We start from the raw sequence: 18,479 nt of genomic DNA on the forward strand, positions 1-18,479 counted from the left end.
ACACTGGACTCGTATTCGGAAGGACGACGGTTCAATCCCGCGTCCTGCCATCCTGATTTAGGTTTTCCGTGATTTCCCTAAATCACTCCAGGCAAATGCCGGGATGGTTCCTCTGAAAGGGCACGGCCGACTTCCTTCCCCATCCTTCCCTAATCCGATGAGACCGATGACCACGCTGTCTGGTCTCCTTCCCCAAACCAACCAACCAACCAATCAACAACGAGCTGTAGGCCAGCGTAGAGAACTGATGGAAAGCACTGGCGGTTGCCTCCTATAACGAGGGTATTGGAAAGATGGTACAGCGCGACAACAAACATCTAGGTTGGATCGCGAGTAGGGAGTTAAGTTGCAGCTGACTGCTGAAAATAAAACAGTTTTCATGTTCACTGTGGTTTGAATTTCACTACCTATCATTCCTTACTCTCCGAATAACCCTCGTGCAATTACTGAAGCCACAGAATTTTGTGTAAATAGCTATGATTAAAAAAAATTGTGCTCAGACTACTTGAATGAAAGGAAGAGCTATTTTACTTACATATTATTAGGATAAATCAGCTCACACTTACATCAAGGTGGGGCATCAAGTAGAGAGAGAGAATCAGAATAGGGTCACAAATATGAACCTTCGTTTCATACCCATTATATAAAAAACTAACCTGACACGAGTATGAACATTATATAATAGTTTCTTTGGTTTGTTGTTACTCTGATAGATTACAATGTTATCTTTGGCCGATACCTATAAACACATCACATCTTTGATTTTCATACACGTAACTTCAAAAAGACAGCTGAGAAAATCAAAATCCTTAACGACGGCAAAAAGAGCCCCATGCTGCCAGTAGGCTTCTACCATCTGCTCGCCGTTAACGGAATACTCTGCCTTCTCCAGTGTTGAATATAAGGGATGCATTGGGAGCCGTACTTCCAGAGGCGGACAAAGAATCGAATTACAGCATTGTAAAGCTGTGTTACAAAAAAAGAAGAAAAGAAAATGCGCCTCATAAGCACTATGGGTCCACCAGACGAAAATATAACTGACCGCTACACCACGTACTGCTGTGCGATGAGGAATACTGTCTACGTGCTTGTGTTGGGTGCCTTACTGATAGCAAACCATACTAGTCTTTCTGCATTAACGTCTAGTACGTGCGTTTTTACCTAATTTGTGTCATGCCGAAGTGTTCGGCGTGCAACATATGCTCTTTGTACACATGAAGCCGTAACTCAAAAATGGCTCTAAGCACTGGGTCATCAGTCCCCTAGAACTTAAAATTTCTTAAACTTAACTAACCTAAGGTCATCACACACATCCATGCTCGAGGCAGGATTCGAACCTGCGACCCTAGCGGTCGCAGTAGGCAGCATACGTCCGCTGCCATTACGACGCCTCCACATTGCAGGCCTCCCTATCCGCTTTTCTCAAGCGTGTCTCTTTCCGATTTTGTGCATTCATACATGACAGGCCTCACATATCGCGACACAGCGCTGTATACATACAGCATGTTTATACGCCAGTTGTTACTGGCACTACCAGAGGGCACCAGTGACGCTTCCAAGCGGCGCGCACCAAGAAACCGGCGGCTTTGCTGCCGATGAACAAGCACAGCCCGCACATCACGTGGTAGCAGACCTACTTCCGTCTGCAGGCCAAGGAGACCCTCCAGCAGGGAGTTCAGTTGCTCTCGCAGATCCCGTCTAGGAGTGTGCTGCACGAGTAGGTCATCTTACGGAACTCAGCAAGACAAACCAGGACACTCAATTCTCCTTCGCAACGTCTTCGTGTCGCTACGCTTCTCTTGGTGGCGTGGTGACTACGGACACCGCTCTACAGCCCTACCGGATGACGCTTCCCGCAAATTTGATATCACGCCAGTGGAATTTGTGCTTGCAATATCTTGAGATCATGAACGATCTTTCAGTTGTTGTTTTCGGGGCAAACATCGTTGTGAAATTGTGCAGTTTATAAAGTGTTCTGTATTGCTACTTGAAAATCGCCTTTTAACACAACGAACAATCAATGATAAAGTGTGAGACAGAAAAAGTTGTATCTACTAAATTCTTCAAAACGCTATTCTAAAAAGAAGTAGAAGTCCACGTAAGCAATACAGGACTTATTTTACTCTGAAATTATTCTGATGAAACAGTTCACACTTATATGAATCTGTGGCGTCAAGCAGAGATAACGAATCAGAATAGGATCAGAAACACGATCCTTCGCTTCATATCCATTATTTTAAAATTTGGTTTGTCGTTACTCTGTGATAGATTACAATGTTATCTTCAGCACTTTGCCGACATCTTAAACAAATAACATCTCTTATTTCATACACGTAACTTCAAAAAGACAACTGGAAATATCAAAATATTTAACGACGGCAAAAGCAGCGCCACACTGCCACTAGGCTTCTTCCATCTGCTCGCCGTTAGCAGAATGGCATATCTGCCACTTCTCCGGGCGACACCACATTGAAGTAGCACTGTCCGTGCTGATGGGGAGGCTTGTTTGTTCGCGTGAAGCTGAGGGCTATTTCGGCTATGGGAACCTACAGTAGGTAAGGTATTGCCTGCTGGACCAGACTGACTCTGTCCCACAACGACCTATCATCCTCATTCCTTGTCCTTTCCCAAATCCTAAATAACCAACCCTAGGAGTGATGCTATCCATGCCGTGGAGTGCGTCGCACATGGGAAGATGCATCGTGAACGGAACCTCAGGGATATAGGACGATCTTAGTTCAAGTGGTTCAAATGGCTCTGAGCATTATGTGACTTAACATCTGAGGTCATCAGTCCCCTAGAACTTAGAACCACCTAAACCTAACTAACCTAAGGAGATCACACAAATCCATGCCCGAGGCAGGATTCTAACCTGCGACCGTAGAGGTCGTGCGGTTCCAGAGTGAAGCGCCTAGAACCGCTCGGCCACTTCGGCCGGCTCTTAGTAATTAGCCTCGAAACCACGCAGAGTTTCCGTGGTGAGGACCGATTAGATCCCTAACTCTCATGGGATCCAACGGACATGCAAGAAAATAGCAATATTGAGGGGCAAGTTGAAACCTCAGACACCCAAACATCTGGGCTGGAAACGATGGAAAACATCCCCTCAGCTGAACAGGGTGACAGACCTGTTCCAGAAGTTGTACCAGATTAAGATCAGAGACTTGTCTGGGGCTCAGAGGAGGAAACGTCTTAGAGAACAAAAGCTAAAGGAAGGAAAATAGTGGCTTACTAAACAAAAATGAAGGGGACTAAAAGGGCATGAGCCAAAGACCCCATCTACCTGTAGTGGAGACAGTGAGAGAACAAGGGAGGTATCTAAAACGCCCATTTCTCAGGATAAGCGTATCCAGAAAAAGAAAGGCAAGAAATAGGGAAACAGACCTATAGTGCTGCATTCTTGGACTTTAGGGTAGCGGTTATCCGACAAGATTATCGACTGGTAAAGATCGCCTTGCAGCAGGAGAATTTCGTGCAGATGTCTCTCTCTGAGAATACTGTGAGGTGGGGGGGGGGGGGGGGGGGAGGGGGGGGTATGATGGTCCCGGACCAAAATTCAGGATAGTCTATCTGGATCACGGTGCTCTTATCTTTGTCTGTGAGGGGGTGGGTACAGTGGAGTTGCTTAAGGAAAAGATGCCCTAATATCATCGTGGGAGGATGCGAAGCTGCTGTTAAAGACAGCAGCTGAGCTCTTCAAGACCGCAAAGATATTAATTAGCGTGCCAAAACCTTATCCTTAGCGATACCTCTCCAGAGACTATGACTGAGAAAATAATGTCTCAAAACCCGACAGTTTCGACAGACGATTGGACGATTGGTCAAATTCTTGTGGTGGAAGTCGGATGGAAGTCCTTGAAGGCAATGCGGGAGGAGGACCTGAAACTATTCCTGGGGTTCTTGCAGGGTGCCTACAGGGTAATCAAAGACATTAGAAGCGGCAATGGCTGCAAGATGGAGACTGAATATAAGAAATTTTAGCATATTGCAGCCCCGTCAATGCCAACGTAGTGGCTACTGTCAACCGACCGCGTGGTGAAGAGATGTCGGGGCTGGATTTCAGTTAAGTAGTTTTCATTCTTCATGGTACCGCAGTACTATAGGTTTTAATTTTAATGTCGACTGCCGCTTACTGTGGCATGTTACCAGATTCGTGTTCTGGGAAGACAAGAAGTGGACGTGGCCCTAATTCACGAACCCTATTTATATAAACGAGGTGTATTGGGCCTCAGCGGCACTGGTTTATGCTAGAAATGTAAGAAACTCAAGAACGAGCATTTATGTAAAAAATGAAATCCCCTTCATGCTGATGGCAAACTTTTGTTCTAGTGACTTACTGGCTATCAGAATGTGCAAGTCAGGAAGGTATCACGAGGGAGTTTGTAATGGCCTTGGCACACCTTCCTTACGAGGACAGTGCTCCTCCATCTCAGGAGGTGAGGAGACTGACGGAAGCCTTTGCACAACAGGGCGACCAACTTTTGGTTGGATGCGATGTTAATTCCCACAACTTAGTGTGGAGCAGCACCAACCTTCTAGAATTTCTTATAGCTAGTAACTCAGAGATCTCAAATAGAGGCAAGAGGCAAGTAACCTACATTTAGAAATATAAGACGGGAAGAGGTAATGGACATTTAGAAATATAAGAAGGGAAGAGGTAATGGACATAATATTCGGTTCCATTTTGAAGGGTGGTTATTACAAACAGTGGCATGAGGCTTTACAGCCATCGTCATCAAACCACATGTATATTAAGTTCGGGGTTGAAATTGGCATTAGACAGACCGTGTCCTGCAGCAATCCCACGAAAAGGGAGTGGCAGGGGTATAGGAGGGACCTCGACTCACCCTATCGGAAGTCAGTTGCTCGATAAGGAATCCAGGAGAGTTTATGGAGGGTTTGGTTGACTTTCAGGGAGGAGACCAAACTGCAAGGTCATTGGTCTCATCGGAATAGGGAAGAATGGGGAAGGAAGTCGGCTGTGCCGTTTCAAAGGAACCATCCCAGCATTTGCCTGAAGCGATTTAGGGAAATCACGGAAAACCTTAATCAGGATGGCTTGACGCACGATTGAACCGTCGTCCCCCTGAATGCGAGTCCAGTTTTTGGGGAGGTAGCAGAGACCACCATGATTTCATACCATGACAACTGCTCAATCGCCAAGAAGGGCACGAATATGAGTGTATCTTGGTGGAACAATGACCTGGAATCACAAAGGAAGCAGGTACGAAGATTGTTTAACCTTGCGAGCAGGAAAGAACAATGGGCAGAACATCAGGAGGCCCTTGTCAAATACAATCATGCAATTAAGGAAGCTAAGCTGGCATCCTGGAAGGTATTCTGTGAGGAGGTAGAGGATATGGATTTTCAGGCCAGAATTCACAAAATCATCACATACCAACTAATCCAGGAAGAAATTTAAGAAAAAAGTACGGGGAGTATACAAGGACAGCACATGACACAGAGGAAATGCAATCCAAAAACAAAGGAAGTAGGTTACAGTACGCTTGTTCGCCCACTGCTTGTTCCATACCAGATAGGGTTGATCGAAGAGATAGAGAAGATCCAACGTAGAGCAGCGCTCTTCGTTACAGGATCATTTAGTAATCGCGAAAGCTTTACGGAGATGATAGATAAACTCCAGTGGAAGACTCTGCAGGAGAGACGCTCAGTAGTTCGATACGAGCTTTTGTTAAAGTTTCGAGAACATAACTTCACCGAAGACTCAAGCAGTATATTGCTCCTTCCTACGTAAATCTCGCGAGGATAAAATCAGAGAGATTAGAGCCCACACAGAAGCATACAGACAATCCTTCTTTGCACGAACAATACAAGACTGGAATTGGAGGGAGAACCGATAGAGGTACTCAAAGTACCCTCCGCCACACACCGTCAGGTGGCTTTCGGAGTATGGATGTAGATGTAGATGTAGATATATAAACGCTTGAAATACTCCTCAAGACTCGTTTTCCTGAATGTTCTCTGATGGACAACACAGACCACGACGAAATCCCTGTAAGATATCGGTTTTCAGGTATTCGAAGGGAGAACTGGAATCTGCCAGAGAATATGTTGACATAATAAAATCCAATGGGCGGTGGTAATATTCCAACCATTCAGGTCACCTGGTCCTGATAGAATTTTTCCAGCAGTCCTGCTACCAGCAGAATTGAGCTTAATAAGATTCCTTTGCACGTTATTTAGGGTTAGTCTAACAGCAGTAACCATTCCTAACGTCTGGAAAGCAGTGAATGTTGTCTTCATTCCACAGCCAGTGAGAATCGATCATAAAAGCCACAGGATATGAGACCAAACAGTCTGTCCTCCTTGCCTCTTAAAACATTAGAAAGAGAAGACGTTTGCTAGGGTCCATCTAGACATAAACCAACATGCATACCAACCAGGAAAATCGTGTGAAACTGCACTCCACCAACTTCTTGGGAAGGTGGAAAAAGCACTACACTTTCAGCAAGTAGCCCTCTGCATATTCTTGGACATCGAAGGGGCTTTTAGCAACAAGACCTTCGAATCTGTAGTTAAGGCAGCAAAGGTGCATGGCTTGGAGACTACCATTTGCATATGCATTAGAGCCATGCTTAGTGGTATAGAGGTAGAAGCCACCATGATGCAAGAAAAAATAGTAATCAACACAACCAGAGGCTGTCCGCAAGGAGGGGTCCTGTCCCCTCTGCTGTGGAACCTTGTGGTGAATCAACTCATTGTGGAATTAAACTCTAGACAGTCCTTTTGCCAGAGATACATGGACTATCTTGTCATAGTAATACTTGGCTAATTTTCAAGTAGAGTCAGAGCTATTGCCCAAGGAGTATTGATCATTGTGTAAAATTGGTGCTGGAAACAGGATCTAGGGTTCAGTCCTAAGAAGACTGTTGAAGTACCATTTACAAGGTAGCAGATCCAACACAAATATTGGAATCTCAAGCTAATCGATGAAAGTCTACCAATGAAGGGGATACTGAAATATCTAGAGCTAACTGTGGATGAGAAACTATCATGGACCCCTCACATAAGGAGCACTTGTTCCAAGGCAAAAGGTACTCTAATGAGTACAAGGAAAGCTTGTGGTAAAAACTGGGGCTTAAGCCACACGAGTACATACTGGATGTACACCATTGTAGTAAGACCTATGATCCCTTATGTGGCTACAGCACGGGTACAACAGCATGTGGATGGTAAGGAGCTTACTAAGGTGCAGAGATTGGCCTGCTTAGCCATTAGAGGCGGAATTTGCAGCACACCCACCACTGGGATGAGAACAATGCTGGACATGCCCCAATTACACCTATAGGTAAAGATGCAGGCAAAAACTGTAACTCAGTGAGGTATCCAGGATCACACTAAAATTCTGAGTGATGTAGACATAGGTATGGTTGGGGAAATGTGGCAGACTATATAATAACTCCCAGCAATAGGAGGACAATCGGGGTTGGGCACCACTCTCCATTCTTGCCAGATGTATCCAAGGCGGCAGCGATTATGTCATCCAATATGGCGGTCGGTAGACCTGGAAACAGCACATGACATCATCCAAGATGGCGGATTTTCGAGCGGAAGATAGCTGAATTGGGCTACCTCCACTAACTTAACCCCCTTCCCCTGCCCACCCCCAGAAAAAGGCAGGAATTTCACATTCCATCAGGACAATGCAACACACCTTCACTAACCTAAGAAACTGGTGGGAAAGAAGGTAACTTGGGCTACCTCCACTAACCTGAGTCATCTGACTGCCACCTCTTCCTAGAGATGGGAGAGAAACTTGAATTTTGGCTGTAAAGAAAGGCCACTTGGGCTATCTCTACTAACCTAAGAAAATTGTGGCAAAGAATGGGCACTAGGCCTACCTCCACTGACCAAAGTCATCTGACCGCCCCATCTTCCATGGCACTGGTGGGAAATTTGAATTTTGGAGGGAAGGTACGTCAATTGGGCTATCTCTACTAACCTAGGAAAATGGCAGGAAAGGAAGGGCAATATGCCTACCTCCACTAATCTAAGTCATCCGACTGCCACATCGTCCTAGAAATTGTCTGGAAAAGAACTTGGCCTGTGCTGGAAATAAGTCATTATTTTCACGCAACATTTATTTAAACAATTAGAGGCAGTACCAACATGAAGCGTGTTCACCCTGAGGTCCAGGGTCCAACTGGCCTGGTACACGGTATCGCCACCAGTGTGTGCTGTCATCCATTCTATGACGTAACCCGAGAATGCAGTCTGGGGGGGGGGGGGGGGATAGCCTGCACTGGGCTGCTAGAGAGAGGAAGAAGTGTGCTTTATTTATTATGGAAAGCTTTATTTAGGGACCGATTTTTGGCAGTATGTTTATCACACTGATACAAAACACACGCTCTGACATGCTTGGTGTCACCCCACACCGGCTTCAGACTTGTGCAGGCACTGTCCGCTGCCACCTGTCCACTGGACCGCACAGGAGGCTACCGCACACACTCCCAGAAGTTTGGATGCTCCGGAAGCCGACATGCTATGACGAAACCATTAGCTGCCAAGCCACGCACAGGTTCAAATTCAAGTCCACTTGACACCTGAGAAAATCCTCCCGAAATACATGTTCACCTAGGCACCGCTGCTTATGCGACTGGATGGGAGCGAAGACCTATTTGCAGAGTACAGATGTTCCAAGGGCACACGTTCCTCAATGCCACCTCGAGCCACCACCAGGCACAAGACAGCATGAGCCAACATTCTCATGAGGCTGCTGCCTACAGTGAGCAAGTCAAAGTGGGATCTATTTTTGAGTATACAGTTAGAGTTCTTCCAATGTTATGCTGACGTCACAGAACTCCAAGGCAGCTCACGCTGTTCACATATGCAAGACGCCCCTAGGCAGCAGGTGTGTTTACTGTTGCTGACACGATACCTGTGGATACTGACATCACAGAATAGCACTGGGTGCATTGTTCCTAGTGATCCTAGTGGAACAGGCAAGTGGCATCTATCAATGAACGGTTATCCAGTGTGGCTGATTCAATGTGCGAAATGTTCGTCCGGCTGTCAATAAACGTCTCAGAAACACTAAATGTTATCACCACTGATAACCTGCAAACGCTCGCGAAAACACAGTTCATCATAAAAGCATTCTTTGGAAAGAAAGCAGTCTCTAAGCACAGATGGGAGGAAACCAGAACAATTATGCAAACGGTATTCGAAGCACTGTCTTACAGAAGAAAAAAATATAGAGGGAGTTTTCGGTGTCCTGCAGCTACAGGTCTGGAGATGTCCTAATGCCACAGTAGCGGATGATGACGGCATCCCCTACAGACATAGATTGTCTGCTTCAACTTGTCTTTGAATATTAGCTTTCTCAGAACTTTCCATACATTCCTTCCATCCATTTTCTTCGAATTAGTTGGTAGACTTTCCTACACCCCAACACGAAGGATGTCTTCTGAATGAATTGGGCATTATGATTGGCTCTTATCGAATTTACCCTCCGAATTACCGATGCATCCAATGTGGAAGCACCGTCTGCCTTTCCTTTGCTTCTGCACGTGAAACTTTCAGTGGCAAGAAACTATTTTACACAGATCGCTATATTGCATCAACAATTAAACCATACATAGTGCCTCTACATATCGTGAAATACGGATAGACCCTTACTCAATTACACTGCTCTCCCACTGAGGACAGGAGCTTGAATATTAGAATGTGAAACCGGACTCTAACCTAGCAATATATCACTGTGTTCAAATGGTTCAAATGGCTCTGAGCACTATGGGACTCAACTGCTGTGGTCATAAGTCCCCTAGAACTTAGAACTACTTAAACCTAACTAACCTAAGGACAGCACACAACACCCAGCCATCACGAGGCAGAGAAAATCCCTGACCCCGCCGGGAATCGAACCCGGGAACCCGGGCGTGGGAAGCGAGAACGCTACCGCACGACCACGAGATGCGGGCATATCACTGTGTTCCTTGCCGATGTAGTAAACATACAATTTGTATTCTGCGCCATACAAAATCGTCCCTTTTACATCATTCACACATATACCATGAAGACTGACAGCACCATATATACCTCTCACAGCCCTAGATAATTTCCACTAGTGATCCACTCCCGACGTGTGACCAGAGCGTCCTCAGCAGCCCGAAGTCAGTCTGAGAACTGTTCTGCAACTTCGGGCTCGTTCCCCCTCAGCACGAACGCTTTACTGCTTCTGGTCCGGACCTGTTTGCTGGATTGCTTATCTACACCCATCTCCAGACTCTGGGATTACAAGAACATATGTATTTTCGCCATAAAATTATACCATTTTCGCGGTGCTCCTCGATATCAAGTGCACGTCAGTATCCTACCGATAGCACGCGCAACATATTTCTGGAGATATGGACTGGAAATCATTTCTCCACAAACCCGAAACTTTAGCTAGGCGGGGCATGCTGTAAACCACTGACTGACTAGAATTTTGTCACGTCAGCGAAGACATTTACTCAGAAACTCGAAAAAAATAGAGAAAACTAAGAAGTCCATTCACGAATGCCGATGTCAGTGATGTATCAGATTCCTAATAATAATTTACAAGGTCAACTATGGTGTTTCTCATGTTTAGAGAATCGGCCAATGTGTCTTCTGTGTGCTAGATAGACACACCAAAATCCATCTTCCCTCACTAAATAAAGGTGCGAAATTTGCAGAAGCAGTCAACTGAACAAATTTTATTGGAGGGAACACGGGCCCATCGCAAACACACCACCATATTCAACCTTCTCATATTTTCATGTCATCACAAAAGCTATCCAGCACATACTAAGCATTAGTTCACTTTTCGGTGATCTAGAAGACAACACAATTAAGTCATTTACATTCCTACACACCAACAGGTCTCTCCATTTGGACAGCTCCTACCATTAATGAGAAATGTGAATCATCACCGCACAGGTCACTGGCGCTGCACGCCCAGCACGCACAGGTAGAGCCATCATCCTAAGATATTGGTCACATATGTATTCTATCCCCGTAATTACAACTAAATGTTACGATTGGAGGCTCAATTGAACGACATTCGACAAAGAGCGAAGTATCCGAAATACACACTGTTGACGGTAGTAGCTCTTGAAACAGAAATATCAGTACCATTCTCATGACTTGAGTATTCTTCCTTTTGCTATCATAGTACTCTGCGTCAAATCCATACCTTCCTCACGAATGGACATAGTCGTTCCCTTGCACATTTCCTTTCATAGTTATATACCTTAGTTTATTGTAGAGAAACCTGCAAGAAGGACGTACGTCATGCGCTGTAATTATATTTCTTACGTTGGAATATTAACAGCAGTGCATTCCACACCAGTGATAGGTTGGAAACTCTAGCGATCTAACATTATAACCTGTTTTAAGTGTGGATCGTTGTAGCCTTAACATTGCATGTGTTTACGTTCTCTCTTACCAATACCTTCCAGGTGCTGATCCTAGACTCTAAAACCATACTTTAGAACTGATTGCGTAACTGATCAACGTAAAATGCTTCGAACTGCCTCCCTCTGGAGCTCCATCATGCATAAAGATTACTCATTTCTTGTTCTTCTTAACCATCTGCTATTACATCACAAAGCTTTCAGATCTGTTACTACACACCGATAAGGGGTGCTAACCACCTCGACATGGGAGCTTCTAGAGAAATCCTGTGTACCTGGATGGGCGAGCACTCATTCACGAGACGTGGAATGTAGCGGTCTACTTCCCGTCAGCTGCAGATTACATTGGTAACGGTGCTGCAGGGCGGGCTGGTCAAAGACAGTGGGGGGAGGCATTTTAGTCACGAATTTTATCCTAATACAGCGAGAATGATCTGGGACTCCCATCAACATAGATGGTAAATTATGTACTATCCTCGAGGTGCTAGAAATATTTAGAGTGCGGCCTGGTATACTTTGATGATGTATGTCTTCGACAATTAACAATTAATGGACATACTGTAGGGTCATCTATCTACATTCGCAATTATACTCGCAAGTGGCGAAGGGCTGGTTTAGCTATGATACTGAAATGGGGAAACATGCTATAACATCATTGGTCAGTGTTGAAATTACTGTAAAATTGCTAAAATTGTTCATACTGTCAATTGTAGTACTTATTATTTCACTACATTGGGGTGTCTTTACTATTCCACTGACACGCTATTAGTTACGACATAATGACCGATTGACAACGCTTGTTTGATTTGGAGAAAGAGTTTTAAGGATGGGTGACACCTTCTGGGGATGACTAGCATCAAAACAGTGATCCCGTACATGAGTGTAATATGAGGAATCAGTCGAAACGGAATACACGGCCATCAGTTATTCTGTCAATGTGACAGATGAGTTCAAATGTATAGGTTGCCCAGTTGACCTATTTTTCCTCCATTATTCAAACTTCCCACCAGGGGGCTTAGTAGGGGGGGGGGGAGGAGGAAGTGGCACTTTCCCGCCATCTTGGGTAACGGTAATAGCGTTATCAGCTAATGTCATGACAGAATCTTCAATGACATCAGTCGCGTCACAGTGCGATGTTTCGTTTTCTGCGAGATGACGTGGAACACAACCTGTTAATGTCAGTTTAGAACCTGACACAGATCTCGAAGTAGTAGTGGAGAAACAATATGTGTGGTGTCACCGCCAGACACCACACTTGCTAGGTGGTAGCCTTTAAATCGGCCGCGGTTCGTTAGTATATGTTGGACCCGCGTGTCGCCACTATCAGTGGTTGCAGACCGAGCGCCGCCACACGGCAGGTCTAGAGAGACTTCCTAGCACTCGCCCCAGTTGTACAGCCGACTTTGCTAGCGATGGTTCACTGACAAATTACGCTCTCTTTTGTCGAGACGATAGTTAGCATAGCCTTCAGCTACATCATTTGCTACGACCTAGCAAAGCGCCATTACCAGTTGCTATTGATGCTGTAAAACATGTACCGTCAAGAGCGATGTTCACCATTTATGGATTAAAGTTAAGTATTCCACAGCTACGTCCTTTTTTGCTAGTCTCATTTCCTTGACCTGTTCCAGACCTCACGCCAGCCTGCGTGAGCTAAAACACGTGCCTTTCGGCTTCCTCTCATAGTGGGTTGGCTGTCTTGCCAATCCACAACAATATGTATGGCAGTGTACAAAGCGTGTTAGAGCAGGAAAAAAAGACAATTTTCCAAACAACTACACAGGGTCAGAGGGAGCATCCCTTGCTGCTTAAAGCATAGTCTATGGGATACGGTTATCCTTCCACAGTACAGTTGATGAAACTTTAAACTGGTCTGTGCAGTTGATCAATATCTGCATATTTGATGGGATTGTCACATGTTCTCAATGCCAGCACATAGATGGCATTTGTTTTCTATATATGGGAGGACAGAGATGCCGTATAAATCTTATCAAGTTCTATATTGGATGAAAGTTAAGCTATTATATTTCCTTATTTTTCTCTGTTGGATGATACAGAATAACAATGATAGCATGTTGGGCTGATATACGTGAATTGGACCTGAGGGACGTGGAACTGCTTCGGACTGTAGTATCTGTATGTAGTTTGGGGATGCACCACAATGAGTCCATTTCCACCGAATAGTCAAAACACGGTCCTGTCGCACTAACTCAGGTCGCTCTGTTTCTATACGGGTTGCAGAAGGTGGTGTGTATGGGTTTCTCTGACTTCTACCCAGTTCTGACTTAAATTGGAATGATCACATGCACAAAGCTCTGGAAATGGCAGCAGTCGCTAGGTGTGTAGGGACTCAGTAAAACCACATTGTAATTTTACTGTAGAAGACAGGTTCGAGAAAGGTGACTCGTTTCGAGATATGAGAGTGCCAGAAATATGATTCACCTGTGGCTGTAAGGTGACTCGTTTCGAAATATGAGAATGCCAGAAATATGATTCACTTGTATCTGTAATAATTACAGGACTTCTCCATAGTATCCAATGCTGTTATGTGGTTGAATGGAAAAAGTTGATTCCAAAACATAGACATCATTTGTAATAGGTAGCGTAGCATTAGAGATATGGAAAGCTAGTGTACATTTCTTATGACCTCAATAAGCCCACCATCTACTACTGTTTGTGATCCTACTCAGTCATGGCCTATAACACAGTGGTCATATCGCAGAACCTCTGACATGGTATTGACACAGAATACGTTATAAATACTAGAGAAATATATAGTAGCGGCGGCGTGAGGTGGGTTGCAAATAGCGGATTCATACCACGTTCTTCAGCCGAATCACTTTCAAAACTCAGTGATTTTATGACGAGGTTTCATCGTGGGTTACGTGTAACCAGACTGCTGGTCAGATAATATACATTCCCACGATCAACGTCTTCGTACTTGTCTGGAAAAACCATGTCATTCGCTGGTAATGCCATACGTGGATTTATAAGGGCAATATATCTTTCAACATGGATACTTGTGTGTACATGTAGAACCAAAACACCTTGTGACAGTAACAAATCAGTCGTTGATTGGATCGAGTTTTTCAATATGTAGTGGTTTGTAAGACGTTTAATTCTCTCCTTCTAAGACATGGTGGTAGCACTTGCAATAAAAACTTATAAGACATGTCCACCCAACGTTGATTTTCGGTCAGTTATTGACGAAGTATTATACTCAGTTTTAGAGTGTGCATCATAAGTTCGCCTTGAGCATCAGGCTTATAAATGTGTGCGTTTGTGTTCCGACATGTGCAAACGAAATGACTATGTCCATTCGCGAGGAAGGTATGGATTAGACGTCGAGTACTGTGATAGCAAAGGGAAGAGTACGTCAAGTCATGAGAATGGAGCTGATATTTCTATTTCCAGAGCTACATCCCGCAACAGTGTGTGTTTCCAATACTTCGCTCATTATCGAATGTCATTCAATTGAGCCCCCAATCGTATCATTTAGTTGTAAGCAGAGGGATAAAATATATATGTGACTGATTTCTCAGGATGATGATTCTACCTGTACGTGCTGGGCGTGCTGCACCAATGACCTGTACGGTGACGATTCACGTTTCCCATTAATGGTAGGAGCTGTCCAAATGGAGAGGCCAGTTGGAGTGTAGGAATGTAGATGACTTAACTGTGTTGTCCTCTAGACCACCGAAAAGCCAACTAATTCATAGTATGTGTAGGATAGCTTTCGTGATCGCATGGAAATTTGAGAAGATTGAATATGGTGGCATGTTTGCGATGGACCGTTAATCTCTCACATGTAAATTGTTCAGTTGACTGCTTCTATACATTTCACGTCTTTATGTAGTTGAGAGTGGATCGATTTTGGTGTGTCTATCTAGCACATACAAGACACGACTGCCGGCTCTCGAAACAAGAGAAATACAATAGTTGATCTTCTAAATTATACGAATTATCAGGAATCTGCTACATCACCGACAACAGTATTCGTGAGTGGACATTTCAGATCTCTTTTCAGATTTTTTTTTCGAGTTTCCATGTAGATGTCATCGCAGAGATGACAAGTTTCTAATTATTCAGTGGTTTACAACAAGCCCCACGTGGCTTAAATTTCAGGTTTGTAGAGAAATAATTTTCAGTGTACACCTTGCAATTATGTTGCGCGAGCAATCGGTAGGTTACTGCTGCGCTCCAGCTATCAACAAGTACCGCGGAAATTGTATAATAATATGGCAAACCATTCGAAAATACATGAGTTCTTGTAATCTGGGGTGTGGGGATGGGTGTAGATAATCAAGCAAGCTAGCAGGTTTTAACAATACCACCATTGCAATGTGGGTTAGAAATCAGATTAATAATGTTGCTCACGCTGCATATGTTCGCTTTATCGGGCAACTACAAAGTTATTGACTGTGGATGGTATCGTCAGAATGGAAATAATGAAGTCACAGTAAAAAAGTCATTAATTTTGGCCCTTATCTTGAATGGATTCCCACGTAGATTTCGTCGAAGTTGTTATGGCTCATCTTCTTGATTCTAGGGTGATTCCACTTTGGCTGCTAGAAGGTCCAGATCTGTATTTTAGCAATATTTGAAGACCTAACAAATGCGGTTTTGAGGAAATTCTTAATGATCAAACAATCCCAGATCACAACAATGGTATGGTAGAAATAATTTTTGACTTAGTGTTCACGATCCACATTTTTATTAAACTTGTTGTAAATTCACATATACTTCTTCTTAATTGTCACATCATCAAGAAATCAGTTTTGTATGAATCTTCAAATTTTTAAATTCCACTTTAACCAAAACACAAAACTTGACTGTATTTTTACAAAGCGAAATAACAACTTAACTTCTGCACAGTGAAACAAAGACTGCGCTGTCCGCATTTGCGCCAAAACGATTAGAAATAAGTCAAATATTATGACAGTCCCACAGAAATTAATACAATCAAGAACCATATCACTGTAATATATCGATACATCGGAGTACCTATACAATAATAAAATCAAATGTGAATATTGCCACAAAAATATGTCTGTTACTTTGCAGAAAAGTAGTACGATATAACTGGTATCGAGAACTGTGGTTGGAGTGCCGTAATGTTCACGTAAATAAAGAACCATTACAAGGTCCGGACAAGAAGCAGTAAACCGTTTGTGCTGAGGGGGAGCAGGTCCAAATTTGTCGGAAAGTTCTGAGAGTGACTTCAGGCTGCTGGGGACACTGGTCACGCACCAGGAGTGGATTACTTGTGACGGTCAGCTGCAGGAAATTATCTACTGCTGCGAGAGGTATCTACGGTGCTGTCTGTCTTTGTGGTATATGTACAAATGATGAGAAGTGGCGATTTTCTATGGTACAGGATACGAATTGTATGTTTACTCCACCAACACGGTACACAGAGAAACATTGTTGGTTTCACGCTCTAATTATGAGGATCTTGTCCTCAGTGGGAGAGCAGTGTAGTTGAATGAGAGTCTTTCCGTATTTGATGGTACGTAGATGCACTTTGCAGGATTTAATTGTCAGTGCAATATGGCGATCTGTGTAATATAGTTTTCTGCCACTGAAAGTCACATCTGCAGAAAATAGAAAAGGCAAAAGGGTAAATTCGATAAGAGCCAGTCATAATGCCCAATTCAATCCGAAGACAGCCTTGGTGACAGGATGTAGGAAGGTATTCAAACTGATTCAAAGATGATGGAGGAAAGGTACGTATGGAAACTTCTGTGAAAGCAAGTATTCAAAGACAAGTAGACGCAGACAATCCATGTCCGCCGGGGATGCCGTCATCATCCGCCATTGTGGTATTAGAACATCTCCAGACCTGTAGCTGCGGGATTCCGAAAATTCTTGCAATTTTTCTTCTCTTCTCTACGACATTGCTTCGAATTCTATTTGCATAATTGTTCTGATTACTCCCGTCTGTGCTGAGAGACTGCTCTCTTTCCAGACGACAAGAAAGATTTTATGATTAACTGTGTTTTCGCGAGCGTGTACAGGCTTGTAGCGACGAGAACATTTAGCGTTTCTGAGACGTATATTAATAGCAGGACTAACATTTTGCATGATGAATCACTACACTGGGAAACCGTTCATGGGTAGACGCAGCTCGCATGTCCCGGGAGGGGCGCTAGGAACAATGCACCCTGTGCTATCCTGTGATGTTAGTATTCATAGGTATCATGTCAGCAACAGTAAAAACACATGTTGCTTAGAGGCATCTCGTGTATGGGACCAGCATGAGCGTGCCTTGGAGTTCTGTGACATCAGCATAACACTGGAAGAACTGTAACTGTATACTCAAAAATAGACCCAACTTTCACCTGCTCACTGTAGGCAGCAGCAGCGGTAGAATAATGCCTCCTGTTGGCTTGCGCCTGCAGTGGCTCGGATCTGCATTGATGCATACGCGCCCTTGGAGCATCTGTGCTCTGCAAATAGGTCTTGGCTCCCATATGGTAGCGTCAGCAACAGCGTCTAGGTGAACAAATAATTCGACAGGATTTTCTCAGGTGTCAAGTATGAAAGGGATGTCGACACCTCATGCCTTTGGGACCTGAATTTGCACATGTGCGTGACTTGGTAGCTAATGGTTGCGTCATAGTTTGGGGGCTTCCGTAGCATTCCGACTTCTGGGAGTGTGTGCGATAGCTTCTTGTGCCTTCCAGTGGACAGGGGGCAGTGGCTGGTACCTGCACAGGTCTCTAGGCTGTGTAGCGTGACCCCAAGCATGTCAGAGCATGTGTTTTGGACCAGTGTGATAAACATACTATCGAAATTCTACCCCTAAATAAATTGTTCCAAAATAAATAGAGTACACTCCTTCCTCTCTCCAGGAGCCCAGTGCAGGCTGTCATTTTCCCCTCCAGACCGCCATCTTGGGTTACGTAACAGAATGGACGACACCACCTTCTGGTGGCGATACTGTGTACCAGGTCCATTGGACTCTGGACATCAAAGTGAACACACTTGATGGTGGTACTACCTCTAATTGTTTAAATAAATGTTGCATGAAAATAAAAACTTATTTCCAGCACTGATTAATCCTTTTCCAGCTAATTCCTA

The sequence above is a fragment of the Schistocerca serialis genome, chromosome 7, assembly GCF_023864345.2.
Source record: "Schistocerca serialis cubense isolate TAMUIC-IGC-003099 chromosome 7, iqSchSeri2.2, whole genome shotgun sequence".
In the NCBI taxonomy this organism is placed as follows: domain Eukaryota; kingdom Metazoa; phylum Arthropoda; class Insecta; order Orthoptera; family Acrididae; genus Schistocerca; species Schistocerca serialis.